Below are 21470 nucleotides of genomic sequence, written 5' to 3' on the forward strand. Positions count from 1 at the left end.
GATTTTTTTTACCAGTTTCTTTGTTTTACCCCATGTCTCTGGGCTATCTAGTCTCAGGTCTTTGGTTATTGAAAGAGTGTTAGGTATGGATTCCTCATGGAGTGGGCTTTAGTCAGATCAGACATTGATGAGCTACTCCCACAAGCTCTGTGCCTCCATCGCCTTAAGATACTTTTCAGGCATTTCAGCTTTTGTGGCTAGGTGAGTGGCCACATTTCTCTTTCGGTAGCTTTCAGAGTACCTTCCTTCATGAGAGAAAAGAATGTAGGGATGAAGACGGCATCTAGGTGCCAGCTCAACTTCCACATGTTCAATGAGTTGTGAGGATGTTGTTTTTGGTAATAGGGCTCTGCTGTCAGTTTGCAGAGAACAACCATTTATATTAGCACCAGCCTGAAATGTTGGAGGATCTCATAGGACCATCTTGACCAATGTTATAGTTTGAAAGAGAATGACCCCATAGGATTATAAGAATTATTAGGTGGTGTGATCTTGCTGGAGTAGATGTGGCTTTGTCGAAGGAAGTGGGTAAATAAGGGTGGGCTTTGAGGTCTTAAAAGCTCAAGCCAGGCCTAGTGACTGATTCATTTCTTGCTGCCTTGAGGTCAAGATGTAGACCTCTCTGCTTCCTTTCCAGCACTGTCTGTCTGCATGCTGTCTGCTTCCTGCCGTGATGCTGATGGACTAAACCTGTGAACTGTAAGCCAGCCCCAAATAAATATTTTCCTTTATAAGGGATGCCATAGTCATAGTGTCTCTTCACATCAATAAAAACCCTATGACAACTAACACCTCAACTGCATGCAACCCAGTCCCTCCATTGCAAGCTTTACTAGCTACAAGAGATGGACAGTTGAATCTCTGTATAACTAATTACTAGGAATCCTCATTAGGTCTACTTTCAAGCATTCCACAAAGTGTCCACTGCACCAGGTTTTAACATTGCTGACCAATTTAATTTAATTTGCATAATTTTATGCAGTCATTTGAAAATATTCATTTTTATATAGTACATATATTTCAAAAACCTAACAATGTATTACATACACTAGTTTAACTTTAATATTTATTCAAAGAATGATGTGTGATTCCCCTCTGTATGTTGTAAATATGTTTTATTACCATTGGTTAATAAAGAGGCTGCTTTGGGCCTATGGCAGTGCAGAATAGAGCAAAGCAGGAATTACAAGCAGTTAGAGGAGAGGAGAAGGCAGAGTCAGATAAATGCTATGTACCCACCAAAGGAGACAAATACCTGGGAACCTTACTGGTAAACTAAAAGACTCGTGGTAAAATATAAAATAACCGAAATGGGTTAATTTAAGATATAAAAGCCAGCTAGCAATATGCTTAAGTGATTGTTAGAAATCTGCATGATGACTATAAAGATACCTTCACTGGTCAGCTGCATGTAACTGTTTGCAGTGGTGGATCTCTCCATTGCCCTAGCAGAGTTTTATAGATTTGTGACCAGTATATACACCAATCCTGATTTGACTGACATGAAATGATGATACTCTATTTTATTATCAAAATTTTTGAATGTTCAATTTGAGAAAAGATGACTAGCTAGACAGATACTAATTAGATTTTTTGCTTCCAATTTCAGTTCAGATTCAACTGTAATGACAAGTAATTTGACGCTGAGGCAGAATAAATGCTTGGTTTCCCTGTGATGCCATATGATCTGGGGCTTCTAAAATAAAGAGGAAATATTTAACAGTCTATGTCTATTGCCACATGTACTTTGAGAAACATTACAATGTGGTGTTTTGTGAGCTCAAAAAATAAATTACAATAATTAAATAAAAATCAATGTGTCTGGGTCAGGGATTAGGCCAGTTTGTAAATTGTTTCATGCCCAAACCTGATGATCTGGGTTCTATTTGCATCACCAGCAGAAAAGTAAACAGCAGCAATGACAACAACTGTGGCATTATTAGTAATCCTGGCACTGAAGCAGGAGGTAGAGAGAGGCACATCCTTGAGGTTCACTGGTTACCTACGCTACCTTACTTGGCAATCTTCAGATCCAGAGATATACCTTCTCTCATAAAGTAAGGTGAATGGGTGTGGAGAATAGATGTGTGGTCTGAACAAGCATACATATTCATATTAACTTATACACATGAGCTTGCATACATGTGAACTTACACATACAAACACATCTTAAACTCAATTTTATGTCACTTACTGGATTCAAACTGCACAATTATTAATTAGGCAAACTATGAAGAATATGAGATGCAAATTTGTCCTTAAAAAAGTAAAATTAAAACCAATAGAGAGCCTCTACTTTCTTGTTTTATAATGACCTTGGGGTTATATAACTTTTCACAGCATGGCATACTTAAAATTTTAAAAAGCATATACAAAATGTTCAAGTTAAGTTGATTTACAAACTCAAACACTTTGTCAAGAATTTAACATCTGTCACAAGAGGTAGACATTTGAATAAAGAGAAAAATACTTTCTAAATAACTGTAATTACTCATATATGCATGTGCTTTTAGGGGGAATATGCTTCAATATTATTACTCTTGTCCTTTGCCATTATAAAACACTTGCTTTCTTTTGTCGGAAACATGAGAAACCAGCTTTTGACAGACTTGACATTACAAACAAGTATAGTGAGCTGATGTTTCTTTTTCTGACTGAGAAAATCTGTGTGGTATGATATGGTTATATCACCTACTTTCCTTGAAGAATGGTGGACCCCATGATCCTCTTTAGGTTCATCATTATGCCAAGGGGATACCCAACATACTTCTTATGAATAAATAAGTGAAGGCTCCTTTACTCTAGGTTCTTATTTTCCATAAAATAAGATATAAGTACAGCAAGAGATAGCTTAATAAATTAATTCACAAACAGAAATGAGCATCCAACATATCTGTTAAACTCGTGTACCTAATACTTTTTATAAATTTTGTAACCATAAGAAAATGCTATTGTTCCAAACTTCTTTATGCTTTACAAGTATATTTTTTCACATTAGGTATTTTGTGTATTAATAGGAATTATAAAAGGATATAATATACTCCTCAGTGGTAATTAAGCTGTCAAAGTATATCCAAATGTTGTATTCACTCCAGATAACCTCAGGGTTTATTGGTTACATTTGCCTTACTTTATTTCCAGTTAATTTCATATGAACCTAGTATTTGTATCAATGGAGTGAAATGTGGCTATATGGATAAGAAATGACCCTCTTAGGCTCATCCCAGTTAAGAAGGATTAGGAGGTGTGTCCTTGTACATTGCTAGAGATGGACTTTGATATTTAAAATGTCTATGCCAAGGAGCCATCAGGGTTCCCCACTCTATGCTAAGACCAAGGTCCTCCCAACTCCCCCCAGGTCCAGGAAGGTGATCGACCAAGCTGAGAAGGCTCCCACAGAGCCCGTCCATGAAGAACAATCAGAGCCCAGAGCCATTGTCCTTTGCTTCTCAGTCAGCCCCCGCTGTTGGCCACACTCAGAGAGACGGGTTTGGTCGCATGATCCATCAGTCCCATTCCAACTGGAGTTGGTGATCTCCCATTAGTTCTGTCCCACCGTTTCCATGAGTGAACGCACCCCTCTCGTTCCTGACTTTCTCCCTCATGTTCTCGCTCCTTCTGCTCCTCATCGGGACCTTGGGAGCTCAGTCCAGTGCTCCAATGTGGGGCTCAGTGAGGGAGGGAGGGGAGGTATGGGTGGAGGGGAGGGGAGGGAAGGGGGAGAAGGAGGGGAGAGAAGGGGGAGAAGGAGGGGAGGGAGGGGGGAGGAGGAGGGAAGGAGATGGAAATTTTTAAATATAAAAAAAATAAAAAAAAATATATAAAAAAAAATGTCTATGCCTAGTATATTTCTCTCTCTGCCTAATGCCTGTGGATGAGGATGTAGCTCTCAGCTGGCTCTCCAGCATCATGCCTATGCCTACTGTCTTGCACCCTGATGTTAATGACTACCATTCTGAAACTATAAAGGAACCCCCATTCTTGTGATATTTTGGCAAATAATATGGCCTCTTTTTGCCCTACATATTTGCTGAAGACTACTCTAAAGTGTTTTGGATTAATAGCATTGGTAGGGGAGATTTCAAGACAGCCTAGGTTTGAAAATGTCACATTGTTATTACCAATCAGAACAAAGATCAGAAAAAGTTGGCAACTTCAGTCATCTAATTCTGCCTTAAGAGCCAAAGTTACAGAAAAAAAAGGATTATGCAATCTTTCTCTGGGGTTAAAGAAAACCACTGAGGCCAGGTTTATTACAGCACAGAACCTTAGACCCTGCATGATGGCTCAGGGAGGGCATTGCATCAAGCTGTGAAGGTGAAGTCTGATTTTCATTGGAGACTCCAAGATGATAGAGGTACCCAGAGCCATGGGACACCTGGAGAGTTTCTAACAGGTTGTGGAAGCCAGGCCAGGAGAGAGAAGTACATTATAGTCAATAATGCTGGAAATCTAACAGATTACTTATCATAACTCTTTGCCATACATACCTATTTATTCTGAGGTCACAACAGCAGGGTTTATGACACTTAAATTAACCTATCAATTGTATCAATGGAGACAGTGTCCTTTCTCTTCAGTATTAAATCTTCTTGTAACTAATGACATCTTTCATTCTTTACTATTTAAATGACCTTGTTTCCCTTTCATCTTTGCCCATAGGTTCCACCTATAATTCTTTAATCATCTTTCTTATGGTCTTTAACTATCCTTCAGTATCACTAAATTTCAAGATAATAGATCCTCAAAGAAATATATTATATACAACAACATTGTTGATGAAAATATTTTTATTGGGTTAAATAAAAACTATGTGGGAAAAATCTTGCATTTTTTACATCCACAATAAAAATGTAGTATAGTGAAGAAATTATCAGTGAGTTATTCTTGAAGGCCTTTGAAAATATTTGATTTTCTAAAAATCTTTTTATATGGAAAATTTTTAAAATTTATTTTAAAATCTATGATGAATAACATAAACTATGATTTCACTCAAGTGAACAGATTCTAAACTCAAAAATAAAAATTCCAAGTGGCATTTTTTAGGTCCAAAACAGTGCCCAAAAGGGGCAGTGTTTGTGACAATGCTCTGAATAATTTTGGCTAGGTGAATGGAAGGACTGTTACTAGGTGAAAAGAAGCATAATAGAGGGTTTCTGTTTACCAAAGCTTCCCTTAATCTGCCCCAAAGGTCAGCTGTGTCAGACAAAGGCAACCAACTCCCAGTCAATATGAATAGCCTATATTAACTTCTGTTGAATGTCATAAAAGCACATGCATTTCTGTCATCATGCACTAACTCTGCCCCCTTCTTGACACAAAATCTTGACAGTTTAATCCCCAATAAGCCTTTCTTTCTACCCATGGAGTGGTCTTGTTTAGTGGTCTTATTGTGCCCTTTTTTTCAACAGCATTGTTCCATGTACTTCACACATAATTACCAGTATTTCATAGTTTATTTTCAAATGATGATGCATGCCTGTCCTTACAGGAAATAAGATGAATATCTGCCTGCTTTTGTACATGAATTTCATCCCTAAATACTAGCTTATTCAAAATTATACACATAATAAGTTTTCATCAATAACCATGTGACACTGAAGCAACAGCATTCCAATATTAATCTTGCAACATGGAAGAGTGCAATGTATTTAATATATAAATATAATTGATTAACATTTTAGGAAACAGCTTACTAATAAGGAAAGAATCAAGTAATCATGGTATCCTAAACTAGAGAGAATTCTACTGCCATGGAGAGTCAATTAGTAAATGTATTCACACTAGATTAGAGATAATACTATCTAAATATAAATTCACATACATTAACATTTTGCCTAAGATGACTTCACTCTTAAGAAACTATTAGCATGTTTGCTGAAACATAAGTAATTTGTTACAAATATGTCATATTACTAAGATCACTAAACATAATACCCATGGAATTAACTGACTTGCTGAAAATTGTGTAAATACTTTATTTAATATCAGATTTACCTAATACTTTCAGAAACTTTTAAAATCACTTTAGATATATTTTATGTTTAAAGTATCCCAAGAAAGTATGAATTTATGTCAAAATGTAGTGCTCAGACTATATCTATAAAATATTCCCTTTGGCTTTCTGTTTGCTTATTTTGTATCACTTGTGTTTACCCACATCTTAGGTTTCAAGTCAAAGGAGAAACCATGATGTCACTGCAACCCAATGATTTTAATAGTCTAAAGCAAGCACTGAAATCTAAGAGAACAATATCATTTGGCTCTCATACTCACATGATGAAATTGCTATTCATAATAGCTATTTTTTAAAGGACAGTCACAATTATTTTAAATTGAAACTTTAAATTCAAGTAGCCAGACTAACAAGAAATTTGTTGAAATTTTAAATCAGAGATGGCGTTACAGAATAACTTTTATGAAGAGTAATTTGATCTCATACTCTAAAACAATGGAAATTTTATTTGCTCTTATAAAATGCCTATGGAAAAGCAAAGATTAACATAGAAATGAAACAAAATTTCATTGTAGTTTGAGATTTGGGGTAGTTCAGAATAATTTATTATACCAGTACATGCACAAATGCCCTGTTGTAAAGCATCCTCCTAAATCTAAAAGTTGTACATATGACAGTTGGAGATCAAGGTGATAGAATTTCATTTGTAGTAAGGAGGCCATTATTTAGTTTCTTGACTGCCTGGCTTCTCAGAACCAAAATATTCACACAGAAATCATATTATTTAAATCACTGCTTAACCAATTACTTAAACATATTAAACTTAAACATAGCAAGCTACCTCTTATATCTAGAATTAACTCATATTTATTATTTTATATTTTGCAAAGAGGCTCATGGCTTACTGGCAAGGTTTAAGCATGTCTGTCTCTGGCAGCTGCTCCATGGCTTCTCCTTAACTCCTCCTTCTTTCTTCCAGCATTAAGTTTAATTTTCCCTGCCTACCTCTATTCCCGCCACAGGCCCAAGACAGTTTCTTTATTAACCAATGGTATTCACAGTATTCACAGCATTCATAGGGGAATCCCACACCATTTCCCCTTTTCTATTTAAATAAAAAGGAAGGCTTTAACTTTAACATAGTAAAATTACAAATCACAAAACAGGTATCAAACAATAGCTATAGTTACAATACTTATATCTATTTTATATTTTATATTAACTAAGGAAATCTATAACTATATATTCTTCAACTCCATCAAAGACACCAGATGGATATAATATTAGCTAAGTAAACAGGAAGTGTGTTGTAAGCAACTTCCAAAACTCTAGAAACGACAGAGACATCTTTCTGCCTGGACAGTCACCCCAAGTTCTTCTGTACCATTGGGGCATCCATCCTCATCCCTCCAACAAATCAGACCCAATGTGAGCAACAAAAATCCACTTAAATCCTGAGAGCATTTGTGAAGGTATTATAGGCAATAAAACAAACAAACAAACAAACAAACAAGAACAGAATTAAACACAGCTTAATTCTCTGTCTCATTTAAGAGAGGTTTTCCTGATTCAGTGGTAGGAGGAAAAAAAAGTTGCACTAGTTTGAAATGCCAGCTTTCTGGGCAGTGCTTCCAGACTAACCAAGCTATGGCTCTTTCAGGAGGCTGAGCATTTAAATGGAGTTTGTGAACAGAGTGCCACAACTTGCTTTATGGCAACATAGACCAGCTTTGTGCCTAAAAATGGGGCTGTGAACACGCTACTCAGAAGCAGCAAATGGCTCTACTATGCTGGACACAGTGGGGCAAGCAGGCAGTTCAAAATTACCCCTAGCAATAATGCAGCTTAGTTTTTAAAAAAGCACTTAACATTTAAATAAGCCATCATAGTAAGAAAATAATTATAAATACACAATAAATAAAATTGCAGATGGAAAAGACCTCTAAATGAGTCACAGTGTTGGATAAATGTATGAAGGCTTGGAAGAGAGAAGAAAATGAGTATAGAGAGTTATAAAAGGAAGTATATGGTTTATAAAAAACAGACTTTAAAGAGATAGAATACAGACAATCAATGATTAAAGTAGTAGAAGAAGTCATAGAGTAATAGAAATAAGATGTAAAGATAGACTATGCACAGAAAGTCTGGGTTATGTATATTATTGTGTTTTCTTTGATATTTTGACTGTGAAGGCGATAAGTACAGAGAGACATTTCATTGTACAGGCTGCTAAACTAAACCAGTATATATGTTCTAAAGGTATCATGACTTCAAAATTTGAGCCTATGGATATGTTGCTTTGGAAACGAGGTTCTTCTTTTGTTTCCACAGAGGACGAGAACCTGTTGAATCTTCTCAAACTGATGTGGTTTGACAGACTAACACCCCCCTGAAAGGTAGCTTTAAACACTCCTCAAAAATTACTTTGCCCAATAAACAGCAAGAAACAGATTGGAGAAGAACTATGCCCATTTTCCAAACACTGTAAATGTTTCTTTACATTTAAAGGAGGATATGCTACTGAGACTTGCATGGGTATGAATCCTGGTTTATTGATACAAATTTAAGATCAATTTTGTTAAAATGTGTATATATATTTCTGCTCTTGATTGAGGTACTGTGATTGTGAATCTCATTGTAAAATGTAATGTATAATTAAGAAATATAGTGAAATAGAGTCATCTATAATAGTCAAGTTTATAGTCATGTTAGATTTTCTAGATGTTCAGAGAGGTATTTGAGATGGATAGGGATTCTTTAAATCTTACAAAGACTAGAGAATATGGCATTTTAAAAATTCTAAGAATTTAGGACTTTTCATGACAATAAGATACATCTTCTCCTGGCAGCATCAATCTACTTCAAGAGGAAGATGGGCATCGAGGATGCTCCTTATGGAGTTTGTTAGCCATTTGGGCAAGAAACTGATCTTGGCTGGACTGCTTTAAGGTATGCTGTGTGAGCTAGATATGCAGGACCCACAGAGAAATGACTACTGAACTTGCCTAAAAGTAAGATGGCCCTTTAGGGTTTCTGACACACAAAAAAGTCTGTCAGACATTCTGCAGAACACAGAAAAAAAATGACTGACAAACTGCCAATATATATGTAACTGTCTTTGAAATTTTTTGCTTCATGGAAAAGTCTGATGGATAAAATGGGCCTATAGGTTAAAGATGGATGCTGCAATGTTACAGAAAAACTTTGGGTTACTGTCTACATAGTAAGATGTCTCTGTCAATTCTAGAGTTTTGGAAGTTGCTTCTAACATACTTCCTGTTTATTTAGGTAATATATCCTTCTGGAGTCTTTTATGGAGTTGAAGTATTTATGGTTATAGTTTTCCTTGTTATGATAAAAGATAAAGTACATATAAATATTGTAACTGTAATTCTAGCTTGATAACTGTTTTGTTATATGTAATTTTAGTATGTTAAAGTTAAAGCCTTCCTTTTTATTTAAACAGAAAAGGGGAGGTGATGTGGGATTTCCCTCTGTATGCTATGATTACCATTAATGAATAAGTAGTCTGCTTTGAACTTATAGTAGGGCAGAACAGAGCTAGTTTGAAAAACTAAATTCAATGCTGGGAGGAAGAAGGCAGAGTTAGAGAGAAGCCATGTAGCCCCACTGGAGAGAGACACCAGAACTTTAGCCAGTAAGACATTGTCACACTGTGATATACAGATTAATGGAGATGGGTTGAATTAGTATGTAAGAGTTAGCCAATAAGAAGCTAGAGCTAATGGGCCAATCAGTGATTTAATTAATATAGTTTTGTGTGATTATTTCAGATCTGAGCTGCTGAGCAGTCAAGAAAACAAACAAGCAAGCTCCTTACAACAAATTCCTGTCCTCTTATCAGATCATTGAATATCTCTCCATACTAAATCAAAAGGCAAATATGGTGGCTTTTGTCTATAATCTCAGTATTTTGGGGGCTGAAACATCAAGATTACAGTGTATACTGTTCACTATGATTCCAGGACAGCCTGGACTTGAGACATCTGTCATGAGTCCAAAATCATGGACCACAAGATGACAGCAAAAAACCTACCACAAGAAGTGAACCTCTCACCTCTACATGCATACCAGGGTACACACAGGTATGCATATTTGCACATGTGTATCTGCTCACAGAAGTACACACAAAGACATACAGAAATTGTAACTTTTTTAAGAGATCAAGCAAATAAACAAAATTAACTTTATCCAAAAAATATTTTTTGTAGTCAATTAAACTTGACTATTCCACTGACTGGGATATTTGAAAGTATATGTATATAAATAGACATTTAACTCAGACATAAATTATAAATGCGTTCCAAGTTCCAGTTTAACATACATTATGTATACATAATGATTAATATATTTTATAGTTTCATACAAACGATTCATATATTTAATATTAGAAAAAATATTGCCCAAATAAAGATATTTGAAAAGAATCTTGAATGTTTTTTAGCTTGTAGTATTCTTTTTGTAGCCTCTTGATAGTTTAAGTGGAGCAAGTGCACTTGGGGGCTATTAGGGTTAGTTTGAACATGAGTGGCCTCTAGGCTGTATTGTTGATGTTAGCATTTGATGTGAAGAAAAAGGACTACAGTGCACATGAAGCACTTTTCTCTACCCTCCAACTCTGTACCATTCTCAGTAAAAATTAAACCCTTTATGTCAGTACTTTTCCCAATAGAAATTTTATCTTGAAGAAAGGCTCTCTCCCTGATCATGCTTTAATAGGATATGCACACTAGGATTGCTAAGATTTATTGCTTTCTTTCCCCAACCTTTCTCCAGTAAAGAAGTCTTATTGTCCAATAATAAGCAGCCTTGCCAACTCCCAAATCCCAAGGATGGGTTTGAAAAGGAGAAGTAAGTGAGAAATAGGGGAGGTAAATACCAGTAGGCCAAAGGACACTGAACAGTTTACTCCCATTGCGAGAGCTATGAATTAGTATGTGCAGTCTCAGATGCAGGCTACTAAGATTTGCATGATTATAGTATTTACATTTTTCTTCAATAACATAAATTTGTATTATATACCTTGATGTAGCTTTAAATGTTGTCTCTTGTCTTTGAGTTTCTCAGATCATGCAAACTGTGTTTATTCGGTCATCTAAAGATGAATGCACAGATGTATGGTGGAAAAACTATCTAACACTGAAACTACTATAGGACTCCAAGTCCAACTTCTTAGTGATAAAAACTACTATACTGTGTAGGGTCAAGTTATTTTTATATGAGTTAATGTGAAGTTGTAAATGGGAATCTATAACAATGATGTCTGCAAACTGTGTTTATTATTTCTTCCATTTTGAGTATTCTGTCATTGTGGCACCAACATTGTGTGTCTACCATTTAAATCAAACAGGCCATAGTTTCATCTTTCCTTTCCCTCCTTCCATGTAAAGAGAGTCCCTGTGGCCAGTCACTTCTAAAAGAAAATATACAAACTGCCACCATATGCTGCTACTAGTTTGATATGGGTGGTTATGAGATAATTTTACATTATGATAAGGAAAACTTTCCTTCATGCATGACTCAATTTTTCATTCGAAAGATATGTCAATCATTGAGGGCTTGCATATGCAGAAATTAAGGAAGTGTAGAAAAATAAATATTTGAAGACCTTGGTATACTGATCTCCCATGTTGTGATATTTTGTTTGTGTTCAGACAAATAAAGCTGGCTTGATGGTCAGAGGGGTGGAGCTAGCCACTAGTTTACCACAGAGGTCTGAAGCTCTGTACAAATAGGAGACAGGAAATTATATGGCTGGGAGGGGAGGGAAAGTGATGATGTGGGGCACAGACAGGATCTAAAACCTTTCATTTTGAGACTTCATAGATGTAAGAACTCTAGTGGCTGTCTGCTCTGATTCTCTTATCTTTCAGCTTAACCCCTAATATCCAATTATGAGTTTTTATTATTAAGAATAATTAGGATCATGCTTTATTTGGTACCCAACATGGGGCTTGAATTCATGACCCTGAGATTAAGTGTCTCATGCTCTATCAATGTTTTTAAAAAAATAGGTTCTTTTTTATTAAAATGAGGCATATCTTCTCCTGGAAGTACCTATCTATTTCAGAGAATATGATCAGCATCAAAGAAACTTCATTTGGAGTTTACTTTTTTGTTGCAAAATTTAGCCACTGAGCAAGAAAGCACCCTTGCTTTGACTGCTGACAGTATTCTGTCCAAATTGAACCATCAGAACACAAAAGAAAGTGACTGCCAAATTTTGCATAGATAAGGTAGGAAAGCCCTTTAAAATAACCTGCTTCACAGAAAAGTCTGTCAGATATTCTAGACCTTTAGGCCAAAGACAAATGCCCCAATATTATAAAGAAATCTTGGGTGACTATCTTGGAAGCCAACTGTTTCTGTAATTTCTCACATTTTTGGAAGTTGCATGCTTGTACTTCCCTGTTTTCTTAGGTAATAGTATTTCCTTCTTGGGTTTCTGAGGAAGTTGAAGACTATAGAATTATGATTATAGTTTTTTTTAACTTTGGTAAAAGATAACTTATATATGAAACTTTATACTTGCAAAGATAGGATAGATGGTAGAGCATTTTCTTTAATTTTGCCAAATACAAATAGGCTGGATATTTTAACTGCAATTCTTGTTTGATAACTGTTTTATTATATATAATTTTACTATGTTAAAGTAAAAACCTTCCTAATTGATTAGATAGAAAGGGGGAAATGCTGTGTAATGGTATCTCCGTATGCTGTGAATATGCCTTGCTCTCGCTGGTTAATAAATAAAGGTTCTTTGATCTATGGTATGATAGGATAGAGCCAGGTGGAATATCATAGCAGAGATACATGAAAAGAAGGGAAGAATCTGTGATATGTCAGCCAGCAGTTGAGGAAGCAAAACATTTAAAAAATTAAGTAACAACCCATGAACCATGTGGCATAGCATAGATAAAAAATGGATTAATTTAAATGTAAGAGTTAGATAATGATAACTCTGAGCCATTGGCCAAGCTTTTATAAGTAACATTAAGCCTCTGAGTGGTTGGTTATTCAAGAACTGGTGGGCAGGAGAGAAACCTCTAATTACACTCCTTTTCTGAAAAAAGTTGTAAGAGACTTTCACACTAATAAGAATTCTGGAAAACAAATAAAACTATGTTTGAGAGGCTTGATTAGAAATAAATGATGATTTGAATAACAGTTGTTAATATACCAAGTTTTATAATCAAATTGTTCTAAAACTTATACAATATACTTGTATCAAATAATTTCTAACCAAATTTTGTAAGACTTTCACAGATAGATAAGCCAGGATAAAGTGTAGAACAAGTTGAACATAAATTCAGGTGACCCTGACCTCTAAAGCCATGGCATATATTTTCTTAGAAAAGAAATTTAAGAAAAGCATTTTAAGTATATTTTCATTTCGAAAGTTATTCTGACACTTTTGTTGTTTCTATTAAACTTGAAGAAATTTAAAGTTCTAAACTACAGACTACACCTATATAGTGTGTACTGTATTCCATGAATGTTTACCTCTGACATTCCAATTAACCTAAACTGTAGTTTTTAACTAAAATGAGGAAAGATGATGTCTTTGGCATACCAACGACATGTATATGGTCAATAAGATACCTGCCGAATTTTAGAGATAAATGTGTCATCTTTCACATTGATTTTTTGCTCATGTGATAACAGGGGGACATTAGAATAAAGCATGACATAAAGGTATTCCTACACAGATCGGATCTTGGGAAGGTGGTAGCTGTCTCCAAGGAGCAAGACCACAGTGGACCAAAATTTTTAATCTTAATATAGTTTTGATACTGGAGTCCTGGCCTCCAGTATATTGTTTTTCATTAAGTCAATCAATCTATAGTATTTTTGTCCTTAGTTTATTTTTCTTTCCTTATTTCTAAAATCTCTAAAGTTCTGCAATTACTGGAGTTAGTCACGTAGCTTTAATTAATAGTCGCTCTTCAGTCCTTGACTATCCAGTCAAAAACAGCACTTGGGATTCAGCTCTAAGAGTCTTCAAAAGAGCATTTAAGTCCCCTTGACTAATGAAGAGCATGTAGGGGGAGTGGTAAAAGACACCTTGCAAAACTACACTAATATATGGAGCATAATAAATTGTTGATATAGGAATTTTGGTACTCAGAAATTCGATTAACTACAAATGCATGAAGAATATGTAAATGTGGACACATGTGGATCATCTGCATTACTGATTATATCTATTTTCAATGATTAGTCTCCCATTAAAATAATAGGCATGTTGTATATTTTAATACAAAACAGTAAGAGTTTAAGAGTTTAAAAATAAATGAAACAGTTGGAGGTGATAGCTCACAACTGTAATCCTGGTATTACAGAAGGCAGAGATATGAGCATCACCCATCAATCTGAGACCAGGATAAGTGACATAATGAGACTGTATCAACCAAAAAAACAGCAACAAAATAAATAAAATACTACCAGTCAATTTGTTTAACTTTCACTTATATTAGTAAGATTTCTATAAACAATCTGAGAGGATAAAAATATTCTCAGAAAGCTTCTTAACCTTTCAGTTTTAATTTCAGATTTTACCAGAGCCATGTAATAGTTGTGCTTGCAATAATTCATATAACACATAATCAAGAACATCATCATCATAATAGTAACAATAATAATAAGACACAAATTTATTTTAAGTTCATCCACTCAGTTGTCAGTGATCTTTGAACCTTCTGTGATGTCAACTATGAAATCATGGTTTATAAATTCAAAAACGTGTCTTCAGGTTAACATAAAATACATTCATCAATCTTTCAAGATAAAACCTGTTTCAAGATTACTCCTATATTTTAACCTATCAGTAGGTATGCCACAATCCATATAAACAGAAAGTAGATATAGAGTATGGGATGAGTAGGGAGGAAGAGGACTAAGGGTGGTATGCAAGGAGGGACAACTAACACTAAAGGCTATTTGAGAAGTCATATGAAAAACTATTTATGTAGACACTTCATAAAATATATGCATGTATGAAAGAAATATCATTGAAATCCTCAAACTACAAAAGAGGGCAATGTCTAATTGAGTCACTGGCCAAATATCCCATAGAAACCCCCAAACATGTCAGACTGTTGTCAAAGTTATTGGTTACTCTCCACAAGCTGAAGGTAAGGCCCTATTGTTGAAGACAGATTTGACATATCTTAATGAACACAGAGAGTTCAAGCAGAAATGTTACTAGAGGCTTTGCCACTACTGACTAGTGTTTATAGTAACGGAAGAATCTCTGTAAGCTACCAAAGAAATATATCCATCAACCTAGCTATAAATACTATGACCTATAATGATGGCAAGCCTGATGATAAGCTGGTGCAATAGTGGTACAAAGCTAGTGGAGCAACCATCTACATTCTGATTGGATTTAATGTCCACCCAAATATATAGAACCCAAGTCTGACACTCCGAGGATGGTAAAGAGTTTGAGATTAGATAGGGCTGAGCCTAAGGGAAAACCAAATACTACAATTCTGCTAATGAAACAAAGCAATAAAATGACTCCTAACTGATTTGTTATTCTGATAGATCAATCTTTTTTTTTGCTCAGCCATTATCAGAGAACTTTTGTTTTGCAGTTGATTGGAACAAGTACAGAGACCACAGGAAAATGTGCATAGAGTGAAAGACTGAAATATTTGATTCTAAATAACATCATAAAAATCCTCCCTTTAGGACACAAAGAGCTAAGTAGAAGATGAGGCAGAAAGAGTATAAGAACCAGAGGGAATGGATGACACCAAGGAAAGAGTGCCTACCAGATACAACAGGACTGGTAAACATGAATTTATATGCATGCACAGAGCCTGCACAGGTTCATGCCAGACAGTGTACTAGTACTGAGGGGGAAAGTGGACATGGTCTCCACTCCAAACCAACAAGCTATCACATATCAACATCCAGTTGCAACAGAAAGACTGGTTTTCTTCTAATCTTGGAAGTCTCACTGAGTATACTAGCCACATTTAAGGGTAGACCCCATGCTCAACAGTACATGGCCAACAAAAACAAACTCAATGATAGTTTTGCATATTTTTAAAATCATATTGGTTTGTTTGAGAATTTTGTCTTACTGGTCTTTTGCTAGTATATTATGTTTCTAGTTTTTATTGTTTTGATTGTGAATATGTGTGTTTCTTATACCTGTTTTCTTTATTTTTGTTTTGCTTGCCCATTTTGTTTGTTTTCTAAAGAGAAAGGGAGAAAGAAAGGGTACAAAATTTGGTGGATGGGAGGGTGGGAGGATCTGGAAAATTGCAGTAGGTGAAATGCTTATCAGAATATATTGTATTTATTTTCTTCAATAAAAATGTTTCTAGAAAAGAAAAGAAAGCACTACCAACCATGGCATTTAGAAGACTATGCTTAACTTTTTTGGAAACTACCATGCTTTTGCCCTACTCAGCTGCACTAAAAAAGAAAAAAATAAGAAAGAAATTACAAAAATATTTTCATTTATAAATCATATCAGTCAAAAATATTATATTGATCACAAAACAGAGAAACAAAACCAGAAAATAGTTATTTGGTTCACTTTCTTATGTGATCTAAAAATGCTTGATTTATACCTTAATTATCAAGATACAGTAGATAGACATTATTTATACTGAGAGAAAATAACCTCCTGTTTACTTTTAAGACAATCCAGTTTCTGGTGATTGATTCTCCATTTTATACACCAAAAACATTGGTGTTGGAAGTTATAGCTTTAGTCTGGTTACTACTTTTATTCATATGCAACACTATTGCCTAAGTTCTTTCCATCCACTTACCCCTTCCTCTATTCCACTGTTCACTAAGTAGTTGGGTGATCTTTGAGTCTGTATTTCTTGTTAATACTCATTTTACTTTTATGTGTAAGTATTTGTGTCTGAATGTGGTATGTACAGCATGTGTGCATGAGTCTAAAAGAGGGTAAAAAGAGGATATCAGATTCCCTGGAACTGAAGAGAAAGATGGTTGTCAGTTGACACACTGGTGTTTGGAACTAAAACCAGGTCTTCTATAAAAGCAGCAAGTGTTCTTAACTGCTGAGCCACCTCTCCAGTCCCAAACTTTAAAATTTTAAACTGAGATTCCCTCCCCATCCCTAATGTTCTGCTCATATCGTTCAGATAATTTTCTCTCTGACTGAAAGCAGAATTTTGTGCAGCACTTTCGAGTGGTCTGTGATCTTGTATGTGTTCTGTTCGTGCCTTGGTTGCCTCTTCAAACCCCTGAGCTAGGATGTCCCCACTATGTTTTTTCAAACACTATGGACTCTTTTCTCTTCCTAAACAATATCTAGACTCATTGAGCTTTCCATTTTCTCGGTCTGATGTCTGTTTCCCTTAAGTCATATCATGCTCAGGAATGATTCACCTGAGATTCCTGGATGACTGTATTTCTATGACATCACTCTTAGAGTTTTTCAGAGCATTGCTCATTTTCAAAATTGTCTGGATCCCTTCTTCTAGTCCCCTTTGCGGAGATGCAACTATTCTAGCCGTCATTATAGAGGTCTTTAATAAAAACGTATGCTTGAATGAAGAATACTGAATGGAAAACAGGCTCACTCAACTCAAATAGAAAATATAACGAATAAAAAAGAAACATGAAGTTCATTCCCTTTATTTCTCTCTATTACAGCTTAATTATCAACACGTATCAAGACTTTTTCCTTATTCCCTACAGTTAGTCTCTTTTCCTTTCTACAATCAAACACACCCTACATGCATTCTTGTCCAAACATGCTTTACTTCTACTAAAAATAATGCTACATCCTTAACACCACCTTCCCATCAGGCTGGATATGAAATTCAGGGAAAATAGGGTTTGTTAATCCTTTTCCTGTGTATCTGCAACTCCCTAATATTTCTATTTTTAGATTCATAAATGCCACTGTGACTCTGTTTAAGGGATCTTAGGGTGCAATTTAAACTGAATGCACATAAGAAACTGTGAAGGGAGGCCACATCATTTTATCTCCATTTATGATTATCTCATTTTAGTCTTTAAAGTATCAGCTTTGTTTTTTTTTTCTTTCACGATTCGTCAATTATCCAGGTCTCTAGTATCACCTTATTTGAGTTCCTTTACCCTGAGTTCACCAGTATAAGATGTTCCTTATTTTCCTTCCACCCTTTTTGTGATTTATCTCCATATCACAGAATTGTTAAATCCCATCAGCACCACCTTTTGACATAAACAGTAGAGTAAAAACGACAGCGTATATTAAGTATATGTGTTTTCATTATACGACAGCATATATTAAGTATATGTGTTTTCATTCTCTATTGCGAGCAAGACTCTCGTCATTGTCACCTTCTGGCACCTCCTCAATTCCAAAGCCCTGTCTGCACTGGTTTGCCTGTACAGATGCACATTTACTATGCCTTGGCTGTTGTTCCAAAACCATGCTACCTACTGAGACAGCTGAAATAATAAAATCACATTAAGGGAATGATAACTTGCAACTTATATTTTATACACAAGCGATGTCTATTGTGAAACATCTGGAAATTCTGAAGGACAAGTCCCAACTGATCACGTAGTTTCTCCTCTTTCCTTTCTGAATCCATTTCTTTTCTCTGAGGAAGCAAGGGATTATATATTTACATCTCTGATTAAAACCTATTTCTAAACATCTCTTGCAATTAATGTTTTTTTCAAACACTACAATATTTAAAAAGCTTTAAAACATTCATTACAGGACTAGGGTTCAGACACCTATCAACCCCAGGAAAGGGCAAATATGGTGGCACATTTCTAAACCAAATGCCAGGAGCCTGGCAAGAGTCACGAGGCTTTCTGCATCTTGCTAACCACCCATACTATTTAATATGGCGAGATTCGGGTAAACAGGCAATCTCAAATATTAGACAAGTTATGTCCATCTCTGGACTCCCCACACAGGTACATTCATTTTTATTCTCCCTCACATAACCAACAACAATAACAACATCAGCAGCAAGCAATGCAATAGATGGAGAATCTGCAATATAAATTAAAGCATGAATGAAAGTATGAACAAGACAAAAGTTTGAGGATTTTAACCGCCCCCCCCCAGCATAGAAAGTGGATTTCTACACACATGCACAAAGTCATAAGCTTTTCTCTGAAAAAAAGAAGCACAGCTGAGTTAAGCATTCCATTACTTCAGAAATCTTCACACTCAAAGCTTTACCAGTGCACGTAATGGGCAATTAAACCAAAGAATTAAGAGGAATGGCTTATGGAGGCAAAATGAACAAGTTTCAGCACTGAACACATCAGCTGAAGATGTTTCGCAAACAAGAGAGTTAATAAGAAAAAGTCACTTTGGTAGCATCTTCCTTTGAGGAGTATAACTTCTTTTTCTCACATCACCTAATTAAATCTCAAAGTATATACGATTGTGCAATCAACTCTCAACATCCTTCTGAGATTCATCTTAAAAAAAAAACAGACCTTTTCTGCATATTTATTTCAGTCTACTTACTTTCTCTTTACAGGGCAGAAATTAGACATCATTATTTTGAGTGGCCTTTTCTCACTTCTACATTCTGCAGCTTGTCCATGTATTGGTGCAGATGATTCTCTGGAACTGAACTTCAACACCCTTAGGTCAAGTGTGAAATGGCAGCTCGCCACATGTGTGATAACAGCTATTGTTCACTCTTCTCAGGTTAGTGAGGGTCATCTGAACATTCATAATGATGGATCGAAATGTCACACTTTCCACGGTCACCAGAATGAAGGACTGGTGTACAGGCAAAGGTTACAGAGATGATTTCTGAGAGTTCCCAGTGTGCCCCCCATTATAATACGTATCTATCATGTAATCAAGGGGGTGACAGAGAGCATCAAGAATGTACAGGATTCTATAAACACAAGTAGTACCAAGGAAGACACATAATTTTCTGATAATGGTAATTTTGTAAAATATGTCAATCAGGAAATGAGTAGATTCATTATATACTTAGAGTTTAAAATACAACGATTAACATAACAGTCCTAAAACAACCACATAACCTAGGAAATGGAGCAATAGCAGTAACTGAACACGTCTATTTCTCCATAATATGTTATTGCATTTTAGCATTAATCATTCCTGTGGTTTTCTCAGTATTTTTATTTCTGGTAATGTAGATATGCCTAAGATTACATGCATATAGTTTTGCTAATGTCGGCATGACTGTAAGAAAAACTCTACTTTTCTGGTTTTTCATTCACTATTTGTCTTCTGTGATTCATCCATGTAGATATACATTCATTCATTTTGACTGAAGAATGTTCTACTATGTGAATACAATATACATTTTATTGGTTCTAATGTGAACTACTTGTGTTGCTTTCCCGGACAATGTTCAAAATTTATATACACATTTTATATGCATAAAAAAAGTATTTCTTCTAACCCCTGGAAGTTCAATTACTGCACCATACACTATGCACAAAATTATTTTCCAAAGTGATTGTAACAATTTGCATAGCAATTATGAAATCCCATTCTCTAAATTCTTTTGTTTTTTAATTTTTAAATCATACCAATGGGAGTTCCCTCTCCCACCCCTCCTTCTGTTCCCCACCCACTTTTCCCCCAACCCAACCCCCATCCACATGAAAGGGTAAGGCCTCCCCTGGGAGTCAACAAAGCCTGGCACATTAAGTTGACTCAGATCCAATCCCTTCCCTGCTGCATCAAACCTTGTTCTAAATCTAGATCAAACATGGCTTCTGACCCCTATATCTGCTTCATGGAGATCCTGGAAGAAATTGCAAAAACACTCACAAGGGAGAGAAAGCTGCGGTTGCAGAAGTAGCAGCATTGACAGAAGGGGAATAATAAGCTGGTTCAGAGTTTGCCCAGCAAGCCAATGCTGTCTACCAGTGGATCTAGGAGACCAGAATGTGCTTTCTTCATGACTAAGTTTGTCATTGAGGCCTTCATGTTTATCAGTATGAAGCTGGGGTGACCTGTCTGGAAGGTTCTACATGGAAAGTAGAAGAATCAGGAATTTGAATTTCAACTTGAAGCTATCAAGCATAAACACCAAAAAAAAAAAAAAAATATATATCAGAACATGAGAAGCCAGGTGAAAATGAAAAACATGCTGGTGGCCATAGAAAAAGCTCTCATCCTGGACAAGTACACAGAGCATTGATTGATCTGTGGGCCTGGCCTAGCAGTGTGACCAGGTGGAGCAGACGGGCATGCACATATGGCATAACTTGAAACAGCAGGCGGCAGCCAGGAAGACAACTGGAATGATCAATGAAGCACTCAAGTACTTAAGTGTAATATTTACTCAACCACTTTGAGAAGAATGAGTCTGGCCAGGTAAGCCACCAGGATTTCTTCCTTCACTCCTGCCAGGGACCAGCCTCAACAAAAACACCTCTTGCCAGGGTAGAGGCATAAGGATTTAGAAATCACCGTGGTACAAGAAAGAGAACCCAACCTGAGTCCAAGGTGACCCTGGGAATTGTGGGTTCTGACAGGAACGCGCAT

The sequence above is a fragment of the Arvicola amphibius genome, chromosome 8 (genome assembly GCF_903992535.2).
Source record: "Arvicola amphibius chromosome 8, mArvAmp1.2, whole genome shotgun sequence".
NCBI classification, from domain to species: Eukaryota; Metazoa; Chordata; class Mammalia; order Rodentia; family Cricetidae; genus Arvicola; species Arvicola amphibius.